The sequence below is a fragment of the Silurus aristotelis genome (genome assembly GCF_946808225.1).
Source record: "Silurus aristotelis genome assembly, chromosome: 22".
NCBI classification, from domain to species: Eukaryota; Metazoa; Chordata; class Actinopteri; order Siluriformes; family Siluridae; genus Silurus; species Silurus aristotelis.
The window spans coordinates 5467035-5474045 of record NC_139595.1 but is presented as its reverse complement, the minus strand read 5'-3'; the positions used below and the strand labels follow the sequence as shown (position 1 = coordinate 5474045).

The 7011-nt window shown below is 33.9% G+C and overlaps 1 long non-coding RNA gene across 1 annotated transcript; it reads left to right on the top strand.

Annotated features, from left to right (window-relative positions):
• Positions 1 to 554: 554 nt before the first annotated feature.
• Positions 555 to 2729, top strand: LOC310717197. Its single transcript, XR_014530755.1, has 5 exons — positions 555 to 659; positions 796 to 848; positions 1475 to 1594; positions 1800 to 2675; positions 2715 to 2729. It is a non-coding gene; the product is annotated as an uncharacterized lncRNA (long non-coding RNA).
• The last annotated feature ends 4282 nt before the right edge of the window (positions 2730 to 7011 follow it).

Here is a 7011-nt window from a genome sequence, read left to right as displayed (position 1 = left end):
CTCATTAGAGGTCCCTGAATTGCTGTATAAGGCATTGAACTATTGTAAAATAAATGTAATTGTTGTACTGTACTATACGTTTTACTGAACTAGGACCTAAAATAAAACTGCATCACTTAAGCAGATTACGGAGTCATGTTTTCAATTTACGTATGTATTTATTTTCAAATATTAAAAAAATCATAAATGAGAGGAACCACTTTGGTGTAATGAAATTTTTAATTTCGGCCCAATCAAGCTCGTCATATGAAAAGGTTTGGGCACCTTTGGTTTAAAGAGTTGTATTTCCAGTAAATCTGTTATTTATTAATAATATACGCAGGTTTTTTTCATGTTGGATTCTGTAAAAAAAATAAAATAAATTTATGTCTTTTACCTTTCATATCCAAACGTCTATTGTAAACACAATGATACATGTCATCACTTTTAATACAGTGTGTATTTTTTGCTTGACCTTGACTTTCAGTGTAAGTTCTATGAGATACATAATGTTACTAAAACATTTGCTATTACATGAGAAAGTGGGTGGGAAAACCAGGAGGATGGAAACTTGCACATTATTTAAAGCCAAACCTGGAAGCGGAAACCAAAGCTCAGAAATTCTCTTCTTTCCTTACTTTCAGAAAATCTCCATTACTGCACTCTCTAAAACCCTAAAGGTAAGACCTTACAGAATATTATTCTAATGAGCTGTTGAATTACATTTTCAGCTTTTATTATCCTTCAATTTTCTTTATTGATTATATGTAGACACCATGTAAGTGAGTCTTTTCTAATCTCTTTTTTACATAGTAGAATCATGAAGACTCTGGCCCTGGTTCTGGTTCTTGCCATGATGCTGATGAGTGGTGAGTTGCAAATCTGCTTTATATTCCTATTTCAATGACTATCAGTAAGAATGTACATGTAGAGTTTTTTTGTTTATGCAATTTTTGTTATTCTTAAGATTATTTTTATCAATCGCCTACTTATTACACAGCTTCTATTACAGTATGCCTTGTTTCAAGTTCTCTTTCTCTCTCTTTCTCTCTAAATTATAATAATATAAAATATATCACTGTAAATCTGCTTCGAGACATTGTCCATTGTTAAAAGTGCTATGCAAACAAACAAAAAAAAAAAAAGAAGCTGAATTAAATGAAATATGCAGGAAATAAAAGATCCAGTTACCTGCTTTCTGTGGTGTAAAAGTATAAATACTGTTCAATTCAAAAGCTCTGTATAATGTTTGTTTTGTCCCAAAAAATTTCAGCATTTACTGTATACTAATCCAGTATACGAGGGAAAGGAAAACAGCAGTCAGGCAATCTGCTTGATCATATAAATATAATTGGATGTCCTCTTAAAAAAAAGATGCAATGGCAGGCTGAATGATCAGTGAATGAATGAATTAGAAATACAAAAGAATAGAATAAGATAGAATAAGATACTTGCAGAAAATTTATTGTGGCTTTCGATCTCCACTCTTTTACAGGTTCGGCTCTACAATGCAACTATTGTGTCCCGGTTAAAGATCACAGATGTCGTATGACTTCTGAAATCTGTCAGGGTGAAAAGGACACCTGCGCCTCTGTTATTTACACCGACAACCCCAGTATGTCTCTTCTTCTTCTTCTTCTTCTTAATCACTGCACCTCTGAGTTTGTTCATATATTAATAGTATAATAATATACTCACATAATTAATAATAATCATAATAATAATTTAGTCATCAGTTAATAACATAATGTGAAACTTATTAAAATAATAAAAATCTGCTTGGCATTGCGTTAACTGCTGAATGTTCTATTTTTCTTTAGTGAAACATTTCAGAAAATGCATGACTAAGAAAGATTGCAGAGTCTACGATGAAACTCCGAACGTTCATGCCGTATGCTGTCAAGTGAACAACTGCAACTAAGACCACAATGATGTTTATTGATCTGATTTGATCATGATCTCTGCACCATTGCTGTTCTTTTCTGTCTGATCATTTTAATTATATTCATCCAAATCAGTAGTATAGTTGGTTCTGCATCTGGGTTTGTTTTGACTTAAACAAATCCTGAAAATCCAGTACTGAAAAAAATTTACAAGTAAAAAATGAAAATGAGAAAATAATAAAAATAAAAAGTATTTAAGCATCAGTTCTTTGTGTTTGGATTGGGGTTTTTTTGTCATGATTTACAAGCCTGTGGAGCAAGCAGGCAAAAGTGAACATACTGTATTATGTTTTTATAGTTTTTTGTTTTTATTTAATGAAAATTGGTGATCTAAATGAATTTTTCCAAATGAACAAAACTGGCACATATATTAAGCACATTACGGTGCTCACGCTTTAGCTGCTTTACAAGAATGAAAAATATTATGGGATGTTCTAACTGTACTGTAGTACAGCAATGTGCTAAACAAAGGATGAGACACAATATGGCATGCTTTTATTGGAAAATTATTAATTATGGTGTGATGTTGTTTCTCTTTTACATCTCAAAATTACATCTCTAAATCACTTTTTAGATATTCAAAGCTTAATGCGATAAAGCTGTCACATAACATAAACTATTGCAAATAAAATAATAATAATTATAATAGTATAAGAAAGTGGCCATGTTTCTTATACAGACAGTCCCCTATGTGTAGTCCTTTCAAGCTTCACACTGCATACCGACTGATGCTTCCTGTATTAAATCTGTCTTGTTTAAAGAGAAAACAAAATAAATAAAGTGAAATAAAAGCATTTAAAAAAAACTCAACCGAGCACAAAAAACCCAAACTAAATTAGGGTTAAATTTAGTCAGACAGTTCATGGATATTTAGAATTATAAACACATTATAAGGTTGTGTAAGTATTTGTATGTATTTTCTTTAAATGTTAAAGACAAATTTCCACCATATGAAATCAATGGAATGAAAGACTGAAAATATTCCCTGCTTTACATGCATTACATTTTAAACTTTCCCATCCCTTTATTATGTTCCAATAACCTCCACTCTTCTTACATGTTCCACTAAATTTGAGAGTGTGTTGGTGGAGATTCGGGTTTATTAAGCCACAAGAGCATTAGTAAAGTCATGTACTGATTTAGGTGAATTGAGGAGACCAGGGGTGCAGTCAGGGTTCCAATACATCCAAAACCCTTTCCGTGCCTCCTAACATAGCCGTGTTTACTCAACACAAACACTAGGTGGAAGTGTTTTACTATTTTTTGAAAAACTCCTTGCATTACCCACTGTTTTTCTAGTCTGTCAACATAGTCATTCATCTTTAACATAATTTTAAGAAAGAATTCCACATGTATAATGTAATACAAAAGTCAAAAACTGTTCAGGTAAAGCTCTTCTCCTGGTGTGGGCCTAAAACCATGATATTTTTTGATATGGTCATAAAAATTCACTTTACTCTCTTTCTCTTTCTCTTTCACTACCCCTACCCCTAAACCTTACTGTAACCCAGACAAAATTCTGGATAAACCACCGGTAGCTGGTTGCCCTCACAGTGCTTTGACTCTACAATGTTCTGCTGTGTGGTATTGTATAAATACTGTAGAGAGCACAGGTGTTTAATCCTTACCACTTACCTTCTCTGGCTTCACCCTTTATTTACAAACAGACACTCAACCACACCCACAGTGCAACATATACTTCATTATTAGATTTTTATAAAGCGAGACTTTTCCTCTGTGTGTGTGTGTGTGTGTGAGAAGTATTTTTCTTTCTGTAAAAAACGAAACAAAACACATCCCCCATCAAAAAATAAAAAAAAATTAATCAATAAAATTATATATATATTTTTTATTTATTCTTTTTTTTTTTTTTTGATGGGGGATGTGTTTTGTTTTGTTTAGTTTTTTTCAGAAAGAAAAATGCTTTATTTTTCTTTTATTAAGTTGTATTACATTTAAAACATGCACATAGACTGTTTTCAGGATGCTTCAAGTTAGGTCAAGAAGGCTTTTATTGTCATTTCAACCAAAAACAGTACAGTACAATGTGAAAAGAGACAATGTTCCCTTAGGACCAAGGTGATACATTAGATGACATAAATTAACAGAAATTCACACAAAAAACTGAACAACACAAAACTAATTAGAACACTAATTCTACATGTGTGACATTTAATGCAAAAACAACATAAGACAGTGAGACAGTAGGCACAGTGACACTACGGCACCAACCAGTTCAGAAAATTTACGATAGTGTAAATTAATAGTCTATAACAGAATAAATAATTATTCATGTACAGTAAAAACAGAACTGTGTGTGTGTGTGAGTATATGTGTGTGTCAGTCCCTTGCTACTGAGTAGAGGAATGATTTGCAGAAAGAAGCTGTTACACGGTCACGTGGGCCTGAATGCTTCTGTATCAATTTCCAGACAGCAAGAGAGTGAAGAGAGTATGTGAGAGGTGCGTGTGATCAGTCACAATGCTGCCGGCCTTGGGCATGCAGCGTAGGGTGTAAATATCCATGATGGAGGAAAGAGTGACCACATTGATCTTCTCAGCCATCCTCACTACCCACTGTAGGGTCTTGCAATTTGAAACAGTGCAATTCCCAATGCATTACCTATGTTTAGTTTTTGTTTAAATATTTAGTTTTTTGCTAGAAAGCACAAATAATATAAAAAAGAGCCCTCACTCAGTATATGTTTTCCTGAGTCTGCCTCTACACCCTCACACACTGAGGTTCAACAGTAATGTTTTACAATAATCTGAGGCAATATTTTGATGATCAAAATTCATTCATCAATAAAATGATCAGAATTCATTCATCGATTTATCTTCAGATGCTGGTCTATAACCCACACTCTCATTTAAACCTTTTAGCCAATGAACCTGCGTACATGTTTTCAACAGGTGGAAGAAAAGAAGGCTTTTGTTATCTAACTGTCAGCTCTTTCACTCTCTTATCAGATATCACTTGTCTATCCAGAATATGAGTTCATTCATATATGAAAATGAACAATAAAATCATGAATAATTTAAATGTATTACCAGCAATGTGTTCTATTTACAATACCTGTTGTTCCCAGCACTAATTAAACTTGATAAATTGGATCAGTATAATTAAAAAGTGTTGTTTACAGAGTGAATAATTACTCAAAGTGAAAAAATATACCACAAAACCAACAGAGCTGGAAAATGGTGTACACATGGTGTACAATGTTTGCTGAAGGGCAGCCTTTCCCAAAATCATCAGACATCTAATACTTTAGATATTATTATGTAAAGGCATGGCTCCAAACAGGTTTTGCTTCTCTAAACCAGCCTGCTGCTGAAAAACAATGAAAGCACTGTGTTCCTAAAAGCTTGACCTTTCTATATTCTCAAGTGTTAGTTCTACGCAGTATCTACTAATAGTTACAGTTTTTCTCAGTCGCTTTGGAGCATTTTTCAGATCAGAATGATAAAAGGACTTGTTATTTTGATGGCAATGATATGTTCATTGACACAAATACTTAATTTCGAAAGAAGTAATAAGGATTTTGAGCAAAAAATAGGCTTTTGCAAGAAATCCAATGCATTGTGCTGTTTGTTCACATTGTTTTGAGAATGCACTTACTGATTTGCAAATATTAAGGATGATTCGAAAAATGCTCCAAAGCGACTGAGAAAAACTGTAATACAAGAAACTATAACATTATATTTGTGCCACTACCCTTTTGTACAAATAAACAGACAAGCTGGCAACATTAAAATAATTACCTACAGTATAATTACATAAACGTCTCTTATGTTGACTTAAAAGCTTTAATATATCCAACGTATTTTTTTTATGTATGTAACCAAGTCGGCTTAAGAAAAGTTTATGATTAGTGCAAGTTGTTTTATAAATTAATTGCCCACTATATAAAGTGAACTGAAATTGTTCACTAGAATTCAAATCCATTTCATATCGCATTTTTTTACGCAGTCTGTACTGTTGCTTTTGACCTTGAATTTCAGTGTTAGTTCATACAGAGATACAGAGTAAGTGTTTCATATCAGTGAACCAGTGCCAGGACACATGACTTTCCACATGTGAAAACATGTGAATAACAGATAGATAGATAGATAGATAGATAGATAGATAGATAGATAGATAGATAGATAGATAGATAGATAGATAGATAGATAGATAGATAGATAGATAGATAGATAGATAGATAGATAGATAGATAAATAGATAAATATGTATATGTACAAGGGTTTGGGTCCAGTGTGGGTGTTAGGCCAGCAATGAGGTGATTAAGGACCAGTTTCTCAAAGCAGTTCATACTGATAGGGGTGAGTGCAACCGGGCGAAAACATCATTCAGGCATTCTGCTTAGGCACTGGTTAGGCACTGGTTTCCATTTCTTGGGCCAGTGACAGGTTGAAAATGCCAGTGAATACCTGCACCAGTTGACCAGCACATGCTTTAAACACACTCCCCCGTATGCCACATGGAACAGCTGCCTTGAGTGCGTCCACTCTGCTAAATGCTGAATAGACATCTGTTGTGGAGAGTGATAATGGACTGTGAGCAGTAGAAGAGTCACCAATTGAGGTGCAAACATGTACCAGTCAGTATCCTGAAGCTGTTGCTGTAGAGAAGAGATAACCCCCACTGGCCATACCTTTCTGTCCTCAGAGCTGGTTTCACACGTTTGATCAGTGGTGTGTATTTGGGTAGCAGGAACAACGAGAGGATCAGACTGTCCCAAATTAGTAAGGGGAATAGTTGTGTATGCCTCAGGTATGTTTGTATCTACCTGATCCAGTGTGTTGTCCCCTCTGGTAGAGCAGGAGACATTATGGTCAACTATAAACTATAATTAATGATATAGTTTCTCCTTCTATGCTGGGAAAAAACATTTCTTTTGTTTATTTGTTCGTTCATTTCCCTGTGGTCGGCTTATCATACATTTATTACAAAAGGTTATTGTGTAATGTATTTTGAAAGAGGAAAAGTCACCAAGCACCTGAGTGCAAAATCACATGACTAGATGTAAAAGGAGAATTTGTCTGGCACATTATTGTTAAATCCTATATTCCCTTGTTTATTCATAAAG